Raw genomic sequence first — 16,320 nt, 5'->3', positions numbered from 1 at the left:
CTGTGCCTGGCCACACGGCAGAGTCTTAATACATTTTTCCAGAAAAAAGTGAATGGTGAATAAACTGTCCATCTATCACGCTAGACTCCACAAAACAGCTGTCCCCTTGCTCCTTCTCACCCTCCCAATACAACAGTTGGCGCATTGTGGGCTGTCAGTATGTCAGTAAATATCTGTTGAATGAGTAATTGAGACAGAAAGAAGGAGAGAGAGAGAGAGAGGGAATTCTATGGCGTGAATACAAAGGAAGTAAGAGAGACACAGCCCCCATCCTTGAGAAGCTAAGACAGGGAACACTGAGAAGGTTGACGTGCAGGAAACAGAGCTGAATGATGGATAGCATTAAAGCAAAAATAAATAGATCAGATCATGACAATAAACAGATGTGGGTGGAATGCCCTGAGCACTGATGCTGACGGAATTCCCGGAGGCTTGCCTCACCTTGACTCCTCATCCTTCCTTCCACTCAGAGCCAACACAACCCCAGCATGAGCAAAGACGGGCTTGGCGTCATTCTCAGTCCAAGAGTCTAGACCTCTGGGAAGTCTGAAGGTCCACAACTGGGAGGTGACAGATGGGACCACAGCAAGCGGTGACCATCCCTGAGACGACACAGTTTGGAGCCCGACACTAAGGCAGGTACTTGGAAATGTTCCCGCTGCTGGGGCTCAGAGCTGGCTGCGCACCCCAGGGTGCAGGCTGGACCTGGGGAAACTCGTTAGAAGGCTGCCGTTTGTTTAGCTGCTGGCATCCTTAGGGATCCTTAAATAGCGTGCTAAAGCCCTCGAGAGGGGCTGGCCTGGCTCCTTTTTTCCCCATCATGATGGATGCTCTGTTTCAGGAATAGTCCTTCGAGCCTCTCCACCCTCCTCCCCTGAGCTCAGCAACGACGGGTTTCTTATGACCTTGTAAGGCCACAGCTGTAACTTATCCTCATGTGCACCAGGGCAGGCAGACCCGTGGGCTCCCAGTGGCTCTATTTCCTATTGCCTTAGAACCTTTGGTCTCCAAGTCCTCATCCCAAGAGACCTGGGCAGAAGTTGCCTGGAGCCACCACCATCCGTTAACCCTTGCCGAGCTCCGACCGTCTCCTTAGATGGCGGGTGGCCTGGGGAGCTCTGCATTCTGTAGAAGGCTGAACAGGCAGGAGGAAGGTAAGGGTTCAGATAGAAGAGTAAACGTGAGAGGGCTTCAGCTGATAATTCTGCACCCTGCGTTTATACGCTGAAGATGAACAGAAACCTGGTCAGACTTTTTCCAAGAGTACAGCCCAGAAAACAGCGCATTCCAGAAAGATCAGAGAAAGCCCAGAAAGGCAGAGAATGTACAATCCAAGCTGGTTTGAAGGCCTGAGCTACCCTGAAGGCACCAATTGATCAGATCCACTCCCTGTGGGTCCCAGAGGGCAATCTGCAAAGACCAGTCTGTACATGTAACAAGAAGGGCTCCTTATGACATTCCAGGTTGTGTTTGGATTGAAGAAAGATACAAAAGGTACACAGATACAACAAATAGAGGAAAAACTTCTTATTATTCAGATAGTAAAGAAGCACCTTGGCCTGGAAGGAGCATTTAGACAAGATTTCTTTTAATCTGAGCCACGTAGAATCACAGAGAACAGGGATGAGTCCCTGCTTGAAACTATTCCATGGTGAGGAATCCTTCTTCTTCTTTTTTTTTTCTAAATTTACTTATTTATTTTTTATTTTTGGCTGTGTTGGGTCTTCGTTCCTGCGAGTTGCGGCGAGCGGGGGCTACTCTTTGTTGCAGTGCGCGGGGTTCTCATTGCGGTGGCTTCTCTTGTGGTGGAGCACGGGCTCTAGGTGCGGGGGCATGTGGGATCTTCCGGGACCAGGGCTCGATCCCGTGTCCCCTGCACTGGCAGACAGATTCTTAACCACTGCGCCACTAGGGAAGCCCGGAATCCTTCTTCTTATAGGTACTTTCCTTGGGTGGAAAGGAGGGGAAAGAAGTATTTCCTTTGAAAACTGTCTTAGAAGTTAATTCCAGTGCTGCCTTTGGTTTATTATTCAGTAAGCCTTTTCGTCTCTGTCCATTTAAATTCTTTCAGGAACAAAGCGCATGTGAATAAATAAAGACAAGCTCTCGGTTTCAGATTCTCTATTCGTTCAACATGGTTGGTGATCGTCCCTCTTGCTCTAGTGGGTCTTCAGGAAGCGGAACTCTGTAGGCTTCCCTGGTGGTGTCTGTGGAAAGGTGCAGGGCTGGGCCCCGGGGAGGTACAGCCCCCTTTTCACCCTTCACTTACGCTGCCCTTCACGAGGGCTGCTCCCAGGGAAGGGAGTGTCTGTGGGCAGCTCTGTCCTGCGGGCTCTGGGCCCTGCATTAAGCCGTCCTACAGACAAGGGATGGCCCTTCCTTCCCCCTCCCTGCAAAACTGAGCCTGAGCAGCCGGAGGCTCTTGGCACAGCCTTGGGGGGGTGAGCACCCCCTGTGCTAACCACTGTGTCATGAACAACTCTTAGACCTCCCCCAGGAGACAAGCATCGTGCAATCACGCCCTCAGGCTGACCCATCAGTGGAGCCCATGGAAAACCCAGCTGCCTGCCCATTCCATCAGGGTGCCCGCTGACGCGGCTTTCCTCAGACACTTCTGTGTCCCCGCCAAACCACACTCACCAGCGACTAACTCTGACACAAAAGGCTTCTGTACCACAGACCCTGGGTTGTGACATCATAGAGGAAATCCAAGTTCAAGGGTACTAGATACTAGCCACGCCATGCTTTCAGCAGAACGGCCTTGCTGTGCTCCGAAGCAGTCCTATCACTTGCCTTGCTCTAAAATGTCTACCGAGGAGCCGACCTTTTCTCTTTCCTGGGTCCACACACTCCTTCTGGATGAACCCGAGAGAAAAGCATCTATGATTTTTCTCATCGAAAACAAAAGAAATCTAAGACCTTCTAAAAGTCTTGCTTGAGCCATGAAAGAGAATCATCATCAGCAGATGCATACCCTGAAAACAGCCCTAAGTTTCTGAGAGGTAATACTGGGGAGTAGAATACACCAAATAGGAACTGGGCACAGGTGGGCTTTCTCCCTTCCCAGGTGGGTGGAGATAAGGGACACGGGTGGGGACCAGAAGGAAGTGTGTGCAACTCATCCTCCTGTGAGCTGCAGTCCCTCCTGATGCCAGCAGGGGGACCCCTCTGTGCCCAGGACTGGCCATGGAGTCCTTCCAATGGAAGGACAGACAGAAATAAAAACTAGTCTGTTATCCCATCAAAGTTTGCAACATTAGGTGCTCCCTGCAACCTCAAACCACCTGTCTAAGCCGGCACTGAGGAGGACGGAGACGCCCACCATCCCGGCCTCTCTCTGTGCCCTCCGCAGGCATCCACCCCACGTCACCCTGGAGTCAAGGTCACGGCTAAGACCAGAGCAGCCACAACAAGCCAGCTGGATGCTGTCAGTCCCTGGGTAGCAATTATGCTTCAGCGGCAGTTATTCCAAGACCATGGCATTTCACACGGATTCTGCAAAAGGCAGCACAACCTTACATGGACATGCTACAGCTCTTTCAATGATATGAAGGGAAGTTTTCCGAAATTCTATCGAGACTGACCCACCAAGTAATTAGGTTTTTTAAAAAAGAATCCTAATTTTAGGAGCAAGGCAATAAATTGAGTGAGAAAGACCATTTCTCCATCATATACTTGTGTCTATATCATTGTTACACTTTACAAGGAATCTAGCAACAGATTGGTTTCAGAGAAGAACCTGAAATATTAAAAATGTTACCCCACTGATGACAGTATAGGCACAGTTCAAGAGGTTATGTAAACTCATAAAGGAAAACAGCGATAACACAAAGGCTGGTGCCCTCCTGTCTCTTCTCTGCCATAAATAGCTCCTGAAATGGAACACATTATATAATTTGTATTAAAAATAAAAACTTTAAACTGTAATAAAAGAAACATAAACCATCAAAAGGTGTCTCTGTCCAATATGAGGAATCTTGCTGAAAGAAACTAAAACTATTTTTCTCCTGGCCAAAGTGTTCCTTTTAGACAAAGAGCAGAAACTCAGAAGCTTTCTTTATATAATTGGAAAATTGGGGATAGAAGTCATCATATTGGACTTCCCTGGTGGCGCAGTGGTTAAGAAGCCGCCTGCCAGTGCAGGAGACACAGGTTCGTGCCCTGGTCCGGGAAGATCCCACATGCCGTGGAGCAACTAAGCCCATGTGCGATAACTACTGAGCCTGCGCTCTAGAGTCCACGAGCCACAACTACTGAGCCCGCGAGCCGAGAGCCCGTGCTCCTCAACAAGAGAAGCCACTGCAATGAGAAGCCCGCACATCGCAACAAACAGCAGCCCCCACTCGCCACAACTAGAGAAAGCCCACACGCAGCAACAAAGACCCAATGCAGCCAAAAATAATAAATAAAATTATTTTTAAAAAAAAAGAAAAAAAAAAAAAGAAGTCATCATATTTTCCAATATTTTAAAACAGTTTAGTAAGTGCTAACTATTAACTTGAAATTTCACCTAGAAGTAAATGGAGAAAACTATTTCTTCGGTCTCTACATTGTCTGCACTATTATGAAGAGCATATTTTCAAAATTAAGCAAAATCATAAGGCTCCCGTATTTAAAAATACATTATTTTAAGCTATTTTAATTTCGTTTACTGTTTGAATTCTAATTTCAAATGCTCTTTCAATGCAATACTGTGCTAAATTATGTTATAACTCTGGTTCTGATTACCCAATCTGTGTAAAAATGTTAAATGGTTGTTCCTTCATAGCAAGAGAAAAGCACTGTTGTAGTAAAAGTTCAGATCTGAATTCCAGTATTACTTCAGGACTGGTTCCAAAAGAGAATAGTTGTAAACAACTAAATTCTGGCTAAATAAAAAAAGTCTGAATAGGTTTAGATATTAGAGCATCTTTTGCAATATAAACATAACTATATTTCATGAGTCTTTGTGTTTGGATAACATTATTCTAACTTGAGAAGCAAACTCTCATATGAATGCTCTGGATAACATTACAATCCATCACCTAATGTTTTGACTTTGCTTTGACAAATGTATCAGGTATTTACCTAACAATGTCATGGTACATTTTTCTAAAAAGCTCTTTGCCAATAACATTTCTTTGATTCTTTACGATGTAGTAAGCACATCTATTTCTCGTGCTTGATGTAGAAATAACTCAAGACTCAAAAGAGATAATATTTTTCACTTCTCTTCACATGGAAGGTTAGTAGTTATCACGATTTGCTCACATGGCTGATCCCATCCCTCTTACTCTGGCCAAGAACATAACCTCACCACTTCTATCCAGGTGGTCATAGGCTCCAGGTGTTCATTCACAGGTATGGCTTCCTGCTCAAACAGGAAGTAGATAAGAGGATGTTAACCAAGAAAAGTTCACCTAAGTTTACAGATCTTTGTAAATGGAGTCCTTCACCCACGTTCTGACACACCTACTGACTAAGAGGATTGAGTTCTTGGTCCCCAGTGCCAGGTCTAGATTCTGAAGTTTATATTGCCCAACTGCATGCTTGGATTCTGGAGCCCTACCCGTTTCAGTCTACAGATTTTTGCGGTGTCTGACTCTCTGACCACCCCTTGACCCATCCAACTTTCCCTTCGGTATGAGTTCTCATGATTTCTGTGTCCCTGGCATAGGTCCACCTAGGCTACTCGCTTTAAATACCCAGAAATGTGCCCTGACGAACATCAAGAACATAACAGAAGGATGTGGGGAGGCTGTGAAAAAGCCACAGTCAGTGAGAAACAGTGGAACAGTTATGAAAGAAGTATACACAGCACATCAGCACATGAGGATCGTACACACAAGGAAATTGAGGAAGTGGAGTCACCCTCCAGCAGGGTGGGAGAGTGGCGGTGTCCCTCTGTCACCACTCTGCCCCTTGGCGCCCCTTCCATGCTGAGAATCTGTGGTGTCCTCTGCTTGCTCAGCTGTGCACCTGAGGACTTGTGACAATACCCCTGCCTCTCCAATCAGAATGGTTTTCAAGTTATCTAATCCAAAATATTACCACAACCTTACGGCTATAACTTATTCACTCTTGTCTCATAGCTTTCTTCATGTTTTTCCCCAACCAAGAATTCACTCCGTCCTTTCCTGCCATCTTCAAGGACTAGCTCCTAGGTCACCTCCATCATTAATCTTTTGTCAAGTACCTCAAGCCCTTTCCTTTCCACCAAATTCTTTCCACTATCTAGAATACATGGCATGTTGGATTCGATTAACACCTGATTATCTATATTTCTTTTCCCCAGCAGAATTCTAAGGTCTTTCATTAAAGTGACTTAAATGGGATGCTTTTCTTTTTTTTTTTAATTGAAGTATACTTGATGTATAACATATAAATTACAGGTGTACAATAAAGTGATTCACAGTTTTTAAAGGTTTCCTCCATTTATGGTTATTATAAAATATTGGCTATATTTGTGTTATACAATACATCCTTTTAGCTTATTTTATACCTAACAGTTTGTACCTCTTACTCCCCTACCCCTATCTTGCCCCGCCTCCCTTCCCTTTCCCCACTGGTAACCTCTAGTTTGTTCACTACCTCTGTGAGTCTGCTTCTTTTTTGCCATGTTCATTAGTCTGTTGTATTTTTCAGATTCCACGTATAAGTGATATCATACAGTGTCTGTCTTCCTCTGGTGCTTTTCTTATATATACTCTTCCTCTCGCCTCCGTGTTCTTGCACGTTATCTCTCTCTCCCTCTCCCTTCTCATCCCATCCTTGAATTAACTTCTGAAAGACTCAACTATCCCCTCCCCTGCGAAGCATTCATTATCCCCTACTCCACCCCTCAAAGAAACTGATCAGCACCCCCATCGTGCCGTGACTGGACCCTCCATGTACCTCTATCACAGGGAGCACTTGGCATACAATTTTCTACATGACTTTTCTTCTCCTCTGGACCGCTTGGGAGAAAAGGCTCTGTCTTATTTATCTTTGTATCCCCATGCCTCGTACCTCTCCCATAACACATAATCCACATGTATTTCATTCTTGGAGAATCTGAAGCCTGGAGTCAAAGCCCAAGATGCCATCCTGAGGGAGAGTGGGGTCCTAAGCAAGAGAACGAGGTGGCTGTGATGCCAGACCTGGGCAGGTCTTAGGAACTGTACCCCCTTTGCAGCTTCCATCAGCCAACCAAGCGGATGCAATCCAGGAATAACAATGCTTTCTGACACTCTTGATCATCATTCCACATTTGCTATCTCATTTAATCCTCTTTGACTTATAGCATTTATCTCATTGTTACTTGTAGCGTAAGTTTCCTATCTAGCCCCTTACAGAGAAGGTCTGCTGATCGCAATCTCCACTGGAAAGATGTAAGTGCAAGGTCAGGAGGCCAGGAAGGGGAAGCTAGGCTTTGGGTTATGCAAAGACCATGCTTTCAGATGCTGACCACAAGGCCCGCACTCTGAACAGATAATGCAAGAGTACTCGAAGCTCTGTATTGTTCATGTTTCCTTCCTACGACAGCCACATAGCACCTTCATTCAGAGGTCCTCAAAACTTTTTAAACATGACCTCATTTAGCTCAATCTTAACTGCCTCAACAAACTTTTTAAATGGGTGCCTCCAATTTATTTAAAATTATCTATATGATCTTTGTTGAAGAGCAAGTTTTTTTTTTTTAAATATTTATTTATTTATTTATTTATTATTTATTTATGGCTGTGTTGGGTCTTCGTTTCTGTGCGAGGGCTTTCTCTAGTTGTGGCAAGTGGGGACCACTCTTCATCGCGGTGCGCAGGCCTCTCACTATCGCGGCCTCTCTTGTTGCGGAGCACAGGCTCCAGACGCGCAGGCTCAGTAATTGTGGCTCACGGGCCTAGTCGCTCCGCGGCATGTGGAATCTTCCCAGACCAGGGCTCGAACCCGTGTCCCCTGCATTGGCAGGCAGATTCTCAACCACTGCGCCACCAGGGAAGCCCTTTTTTTTTTGAAACAAAAAAAATTCAAGTTTTCATAGGTGGCCCAGGGTAAAAATATTTTGCCCTCTGCCCATCATCTATTTCCTCATATCCTGAGTCTGAGCCAAAAGACACCAATTTCCCCCACTGCCTTCTATTCACGGCCCTGAGTCCCAGACCTCTGTTTTGCAATGTATTTCTGAGACATGCATCTGTTAGTGGCACTGTCTGGGCAAGGGCAGCTCAGGAGATGAGGATAAATGCCATCAACTGAAAGAGTATTCCTAGACAACACCATTAGCCGTCACTCTAGATCAGGGGTCAGCCAACCATGGCCTGGGGGCCGAATCCAGGCTGCTACTTCTTTTTAATAAGTACAGTTTTATGGGAAGATGACAAGCCCATTTCTTTGCACGTTGCAACAGCTGCCTTTGCGCTACAACAGCAGAGTTCAGTCATTACGACAGAGACCATCCAGCCTGTAAAGCTTAAGATATTCACTGGTCTGTTACTTTTAGAAAAAGTTTGCTGACCCCTGTCCTAGAAAACTGGAAAGAGGGACACTGGACATTGTGTTATTAACTGGAGTCATGCTTTCAGAGGCTAATCACAAGGCCTGCAGCCTGAAAGGTAAGGCAGGAGGACCCAAACCTTATACTGTCCATTTTTTATTTGCATGACAGCTGCATGGTGCCAACCTCTGGAGACTCCAGATTTCTTAGACGTGATCTCCTTTGTACGCTTGCATCCCTCCTTTCTGAGCTCCTTCACGCGTGTAGGGAGCTCTCTCCTCCAACCACATCGTCTCCCCGAGGTCCTTCTGGGCTGGGCTGGCCCTGTCCAGCATTCTTCCGGGCTGCTCAGGGAAACTCAGACTGCCCTCCTTTGATCCCCACCACTTAAAAGGTACTCTCTCCACCTCTTGACGTCTTTCCAGCATCCTCCCTTTCTAACTGTGGCAGATCCACACGCTCCTGAAGAGAACGGCTAAAAGGAATGCACCAGCAGACACCACTGGACCTCATGGTACCCAGAGATTCCCCACTCTGCACCTCTGTGGTCTCCATCCTCGTGCTCAGCCGGTCCAATCCAAATCATAAGCGGGAAAGCGGCTGGCATCCCTGCACACGCCCCAGGTGTGCTCAAAGCTAAACAAGGAAACGCTAATAGTTAATTCTGTGTGTCAGAGCAGCAGCGCCATTCACTTCTCACAACAGCACGCTGCTGGTTGAAGCCTCTCAGGGCAGGTGACCTCTGTGCACTCACCTGAGATGGGCAGCATTCACGTGGTCTCCTCACTTGGCATAAGAATAGGTATTGTATACGAAATAGACAACCAACAGGGACCTCCTGTCTAGCACAGGGAACCATACTCAATATTTTATAATAACCTATAAGGCAGGGGTTGGGGACCCCTGCCTTATAGGGTGGGGAGTCTCCTGTTAAGAGCCAGGAGGCACAGCAGGAGGTGAGTGGCGGCAGGCGAGCAGGCAAAGCTCCATCTGCCGCTCCCCATCGCTTGCATGACCGCCTGAACCATACCCCTCACCCCCCCAACCTGGTCCACGGAAAAACTGTCTTCCACGAAACCAGTCCCTGGTGCCAAAAAGGCTGGGGACTGCTGTTATAAGGGAAAAGAATCTGAAAAAGAATATCTATATCTGAATCACTTTGCTGTACCTGAAACTAACACAACATTGTACATCAACTATACTTCAATTAAAAAAAAGAAAAAAAAAAAACAGGAAAAAAAAAAAGAACAGGTGGAGCCTGAAAGCCTGAGAGCTGGCCTGAAGTTACACCTCATGATACAGTGAAGAATGTTATGGGGAAGAGCTTCACGGTGGGGTAGACCGGGCTTGACTCCAAACTTTTCTACATACAACTTTGTATATTTCAGGGCACTTACATCCCCTTCCTGTCCCTCACCTTCTCATCTACAAAATAGGGATAACCATGTCTGTTTCGATGGATTGCTGGAAGATGAAATGAACAAATTTATGGAAAACCCTTAGTGTGCTGGGTACCTGCTGGTCACTCAGGGGCTGTAGCTACTATGCCTTTAAAAATGCCAGTTACATTTAATAATTTATGCTCTGGTGGGTTTTTCAGCAAAAATCACTACCCTGCTGCATGCCAGGTACCGTGCTAGGAGCTGGGACTGTGTACTCTAATGATCAAAACCAAGGTGGTTCCCAAACCCGTGGAGCTTACAGACCATTTGCCTATAAGGTTACACATAAAATGTCCAAATAGCACATGGAGGCCCAATTTTGCACAGAGAAGAAGAAAGTGAGGTTCTGGAGCATGAAGTAAGCCAGTGAAGGAAGCACGAATGAAATTCAGATGCGAGTTCTCCAATTCACAAGCTCACATTTCCCCTCGTTTTAGTTTGGCAATTACAGATGAGCAACACTGCGCTTGTTCTTTGCCCTCTAAAACTGTTGACTAAATTAAACAGAGAAAGGGAGACAACCTCCCAAAGCCACATGGGAGTCTAGGATTGGCAGAGAATGGCTCCGATTATGGGAGCAAGTCTGCAGAAAGTTATAGCATGAAAGACATCTGTTAACTCATATATTAGCCACTGTTTGGTCGCCAAAGCGGGTCCCTTAGCCAAGCTCCTTAATATGAGGGCAAAATAGTAGATCTAATTATATAGATTAGGGGAAAGAAAGAGAAGAACATGTAGACCCTTGTCAAAGAAAACTGTATCTAATAGACACCTACTATCCTCAGTGTTCCCACGTATGTTTGCTTGTGCCAATCCGTTAAGCAGGGAACCAGACAGAATAAAAAAGGTCTAACCCCCTCAAGGTTTTTGTCCCTCTTCAGATCCCCGTCTCACTAGGAAGTTTCACGAACTCAAGCTGGGAGGCAGAAATCTTGCCTGACCCAACACCAGAGCCATCTCAATATATTTTTCAGCAAGAGCAGGTGGAGAGAAAACAGAGCTGAGCCCTGAGCCGGCACCTGCAGGAGATGCTGAAGCTGCCCCCAGGCAGGTTAAGTCCCAGCATCCAGGCTCACATTCCTACCAGGATGTGAGGACCAGAACCAGAAAATGCCAAATGCACACAGTTTTGGGCGCTCCCCAGGTACTGATAGATCCTTGACTAAGAATACATTTTAAGGTGAAATGACCTTTACAATTCCTTATAGATCAATTGTTTAAGTACTTACTCAATACCAACTATATGCCCAACATTGTGATAAATACAGTGAAGTATCTCGGGCCCTTCAAAGATGCGGGAGCCAAGAACATCCAGGATAAGAGTGAATGCATGATTCTTCACAGCATTCGAGTGGACCCATGACACATGGCTGATGTTGCCACGCCTGCTGACATATCACCAAAGCCCTGTGCTTGGGGGTAATCTTCCTCTTCACCAGGGGACACAATACTGTGTACCAGACTCTACAAAGAGCCAGCTAAGCTGTTCACTCAGGGCTGTGGCCTTCAAGAAGCTGAGAGCTGCTAAAACAGTCAGCGATTTTCAAAACCACTCAAGGCAGCCACGGGCTTTAGAAATTGCCTGGAGGCTTCTGACATGTGTTTGGCTGCTCTAGGGTGGTTCTCCTGGAAAGCGGCCACACTGCGGCTCAGAAGCCAGCAGAGTGCATGCCAGACATTCAGTGCCTTGCAAGGAATGGGATTCCCTATCCAGGAATGAAGGAAGAGGGGAGAATAACAAACAGAGTGACATCTATCATTACACTGCACTTGGTAAGGAAATCCCTCCCTCTACGTGCAGCCTTCTCAACTGAGTCTTGAAATGTAAAGGCATTGACCTTGTTGCCATCTGCACATTTATCACTGCACATGGGAATGCTGTCTCATCACCCCGTTACTTTCACTGAGACCTCACAGCATCTTGGTTTGATTTATGGACTTCAGGGTCAGACCTGGCTTTGAAGCCTGGCCCTGCCATTTACTAGCTGTGTTATCTACCTTTGCAAAGCCTCAGTTTCTCCATCAGTGAAATGGGGATGACAACCAAATCGTTATAAAGATTAAATACTCATTAATTAAATAATTCATGTAATTGCCTTAGCATATTGAAAATGCTTCATGCTCCATTTTTAAGAAGTGCCTGAATTATGTTATCATTAAAGGTAAGTCTAGGAGCCCCTGGTTCAGTTCATTGATTTTGTCTGCACAATTTGGGGCTGGATTTATCTTTCTGGGCGTTAATTGATATGAGGTTATTGATAGTTCTCCCATAAGAAGTGGGAGAAGACCCATGTGCACTGGAATGGACTGGGCTTGAGGTTAAATCCTGAAGTGACTCAGGCTCCTGAAGATGTGAGCCTTTCAAGCTGCTGTAGCTTTTGGGTGATGAATGGCCTTGTGACCATGCAGTAGAACTGATCATGCATTTTAGCATTTTGGTATTTCTTAATATTTATTAGGAAATCATTTAAATATTATACTTTTGTTGAGTTCCACAAATGCATACAATAGAAACTGTCATTATAAGTAATTTACATTATGAAGATGAAAATCGTATTTCTTTAAACTTACATTTCTTTAGTTACTAGTACAATTGACTCTTTTTCATAATCTTATTGAATCTTCTCATTTCTTCTCTGTAAATTGTTTCACATCCTTTGCCCATTTTCTTATACAGGATTAATTTCATTGATCTGGAGTAGATCTTTATATATTAAAGATAAACTCCTTTCCTCTTCATATAGCACTTTATATATTAAAGATAAACCTCTTTTTGCTGCAAAGTTTTCCCCAGTCTTTTGTTCCCTTTTTATTTCAAATAAAAGTTTGAAATTTTTATATAGCTGAAGTTATTGATTTTCTTCCTTTGTAATTACTTTCATTGCTTTTAAGTTTAGAAAGTCTTTTCTTACTTCAAAAGTAGTTAAATATGCACCTATATTTTCTTACATATTTTGACATGTGGTTCATTGATTACTTTTAACTGCTTAATTTATTTAGAATTCTTAGTCTGGTAACAGGTTTAAATGTTATAAATTGGTACAGTCTTTCTGGAAAAATGTTTTTGCAATATGAATCAAAACCCACAAATGGGTTGGTGTTCCTTGCCCTACTTCTAAAAAATGTAACTAAAGAAAATGATCAGGCATACAGCCACCAAGGATTTCTACTGAAGACAGTCATTCCAATGCTGCTTATATTAGCAAAAAATGGAAATAACTTCAAAGTCTCTCAGGGTGCTGGAGTAAATATTCTTTAGCTGCACTGTCCAATATGGTAACCACCAGCCACATGTGGTATTTAAATTTAAATGTATTAAAATTAAATAAAATTAAATATTCAGCTCCTCAGTTGCTCAAATGCTCAATAGCCACATGTGACAAGTGGATACCATACTGGATAGCAGTGGTGCCAAACATCCCCATTCTCACAGAAGTTTCTGTTGAATAGTGCTACTCTGTGGCCATTAAAATCAGGTTTTGAAAGAATATTTAAAACCATTGGATAATTTATAATATGATGGTAAGTAAAAATGTCAAAATATAAAATATTTGATGAATTCAGATTGGTTGCAGCAACTTTAATCATCAATATCTTCATCAAACGATGTTTTCTACAGAGGAAACCCAAAACCTGCCCTCACGAAGCTTGTTGTCTTAAAGAAAAGAGAAAAAAAAAACCCAGAAAATCTGAAGTGCAATAGGTGCATAGGAATTTAATGAGATACACAAGGAAATGTAGCACATGGCACCTACTCTGTAGCTGTTAACTGACTGGAATTCCAAATGGGAATTATTATTCTGGATCAGATACAAGGGCTAATTAACACTGTATTCTGTGGCCAACAGTGGTCTCAAAAGAAGCCATGATTATCTTTCTGTCAACATCTATTGATATTATCCACCAAAGGCACAAAAACAACTTAGCAAACAAATGGTATTTAAGAACCTGGAGTACATAAAGCAAAGAACTTTACAGAGTACTTAGTAAATATGGAAAGGTTATAAGGCCTCTGAAACATCAATAAATAATCAACCACAACAAAAGAATGCTTCACTTATATGTGAATAAAACTTTGGAAAATGATGCCCATAAGTAAAACCTACACGCAATTTGTACTCAACCTTCCCACTAAGAACAACTGAAAAGTTAAACAAAATGTATATATTTTTAAATCTTGAAAGTATCAAAGAGTTAATAAAATAGTGAGAAAAATATCTGGGAGAAGATGAAAATTTAAAGAGGTGGACTCAGCATCTGGGATCACTTTTTAGCTTAAGAATCCAAGAGTTGATGTCCAGAGACCACCAAGGATAGAAATAAACCAGTTTTTGAAAGGACTGCAATCCAGCTCTGAGCCATCTGGTCTGCCCAGAAAAATCTCAAGCCCTGAAAATGGACTAAAATGATCCCAGATTGTTATTCCCCCAGGAACCTGATAGAAATAACTCAAAACTCTCTAGAGGAATAGATCCTGATCCTAGGCCTCAAACTATTTCTACAAAACATTTTTAATATAATTTCCATCACACAATTGAAGATAACCAGTCACACTGGAGAAAAGATGAGTGACAATCAAAACAGCTCCTAAGTGGCTCTAGAGTTTGTAATTATCAGATATGGACTTTAAATTGCTATGTGTATTGTGCTTGAGAAAATAAAAAAAAATATTAAAAACTTAGTACATAACATTCTGAAAAGTGAGAGAGCAACTCTGAAAAAGAACCAAATGGAAATTCTAGAACTAAAAAACACAATACCTGAAATAACTCAATGGGTGAGTTTAACAGCAGATCAGACCTGAAGGGAGAATTTGTGAACTGGAAGACAGGTTTGGAATGAAGCATGGAAAGGCAAAATTTGGAATATACAGAAGACATCATGGGAAACACAGAGAATATGGAGAAAAAAATCTAACATTGGAATCCCAGGAGGAAAAGTGAGTTGAAGCAATTTCATGGATGACAGCTGAGGCCTTTCCCATGAATCCCCAAATTCATGAAGCCTTACGAACTTCAGGGAGAAAAAAATAAGAAGAAATCCACACCTAGAACCATCATTTTAAAACTACAGAGAACTAAAGATGAAGAGGAAAATCTTAAAAACAGTTGACCATAAAAGATTACCTTTAGAGGAACGACAGTTTAAATTATTATTGACTTTTCAACAGCAACAATGGAACCCAGGCGACAATGGAATATACCTTCAATGGGCTGAAAGAAAATCATTGCCAACCTAGAATTGTTATCCCCAGTAATAATATCCTTAAAGAGGGAGAGGGAAAAAAATCATTTCAGACAAGCAAAAACTGAGAAGTCTGTACAAGCAGACCCACCATTAAAAAGACACCAGTGAACGTTCTTCAGGTGCAAAAAAAAAAGGAATCCCAGATGGAAGGTCAGAGATGCTGAATGAAGAAAAAGTATTAGAAAGGAAGGAGTCGGCAGGCTGACTGTACAAGAATGTGATGCAGAAGAACCAGGAAGATCTGGCTTACAGGAGAGGTTATCTTCCCCTTATACAAGTTAGAAATTATATTTGTCTATCCTCCAAAAGAAAAGAGCTAAAACAAATCCTTGTATCACATTTTGGAATATATTTTTCACTATTTGGGGGTGGGGGGAAATCAGACGTCATGGAGAAAAGATCAATATATTATACTGGGAATTCCCTGGCAGTCCAGTGGTTAGGACGCCACACTTCCAATGCGAGGGGCCTGGGTTCAATCCCTGGTCGGGGAACTAAGATCCCACAAGCCGCATGGTGAGGCCTATATATACTTATAATACTGCATCTTTTTAAAAATATAAATGGTGAAAGTAACTACAGAGTAATAACAGAAAATGTTTGCAATAATTTATTAGCTAAGATCAGGTTCAATTCTATGTGGAGGGGCACCTAGGGGTGGAAACAGGGGGGACAGAGGGTTCCTAAGAGGTTTCAGATACTATTTTACTCATTAGACCACATATTTATCATTAATTGCTAAAAACAGATAATGAATTAAGAAAGAAACCTAAGAGACCTAATTCTTTGTTGAACGTAGAGATATTCGTTGGTCTGGCAACCAGTACAGAAAAAGTTCTGTTTTCCACTATGTGAGTTGGAAATATATTATAAATGCAAATTTCTGATATTTATGATACAAGACTAGGATAAGGAATAGCCTTTTCCTACAGTTTGTGAAAAAATGTAAATAGTTGTATTTTGGGGATAATTTAATTTTTCAGCACAGACTACAGGTCCCCTTAATGTCCCCCCATCCCTGGAATTCTAAGATTCATCCTAAATACTGTGAGAATATTAGTCCTGAATTACTGAGATACAAGTCCTTGGTTCTAACCACAGGCCAAGGGGGCTGCCAATGATTTTATTCCATTGTTCTCAAAGGACATCACTACTGAAAGGAATTATTCCATCAACGATGGT

The 16,320-nt window shown here is 43.1% G+C and overlaps 1 protein-coding gene across 1 annotated transcript in view; it reads right to left on the bottom strand.

Annotated features, from left to right (window-relative positions):
* The window catches only part of ITIH5 (inter-alpha-trypsin inhibitor heavy chain 5), a 75,996-nt gene that overhangs the window by 18,095 nt on the left and 41,581 nt on the right, over positions 1–16,320 (bottom strand). The gene's annotated exons all lie outside the window — the stretch shown is intronic.

This window comes from Balaenoptera musculus, chromosome 2, assembly GCF_009873245.2.
Source record: "Balaenoptera musculus isolate JJ_BM4_2016_0621 chromosome 2, mBalMus1.pri.v3, whole genome shotgun sequence".
NCBI classification, from domain to species: Eukaryota; Metazoa; Chordata; class Mammalia; order Artiodactyla; family Balaenopteridae; genus Balaenoptera; species Balaenoptera musculus.
The sequence above is the reverse complement of the archived record's forward strand: the minus strand, read 5'-3'. Positions and strand labels throughout refer to the sequence as shown.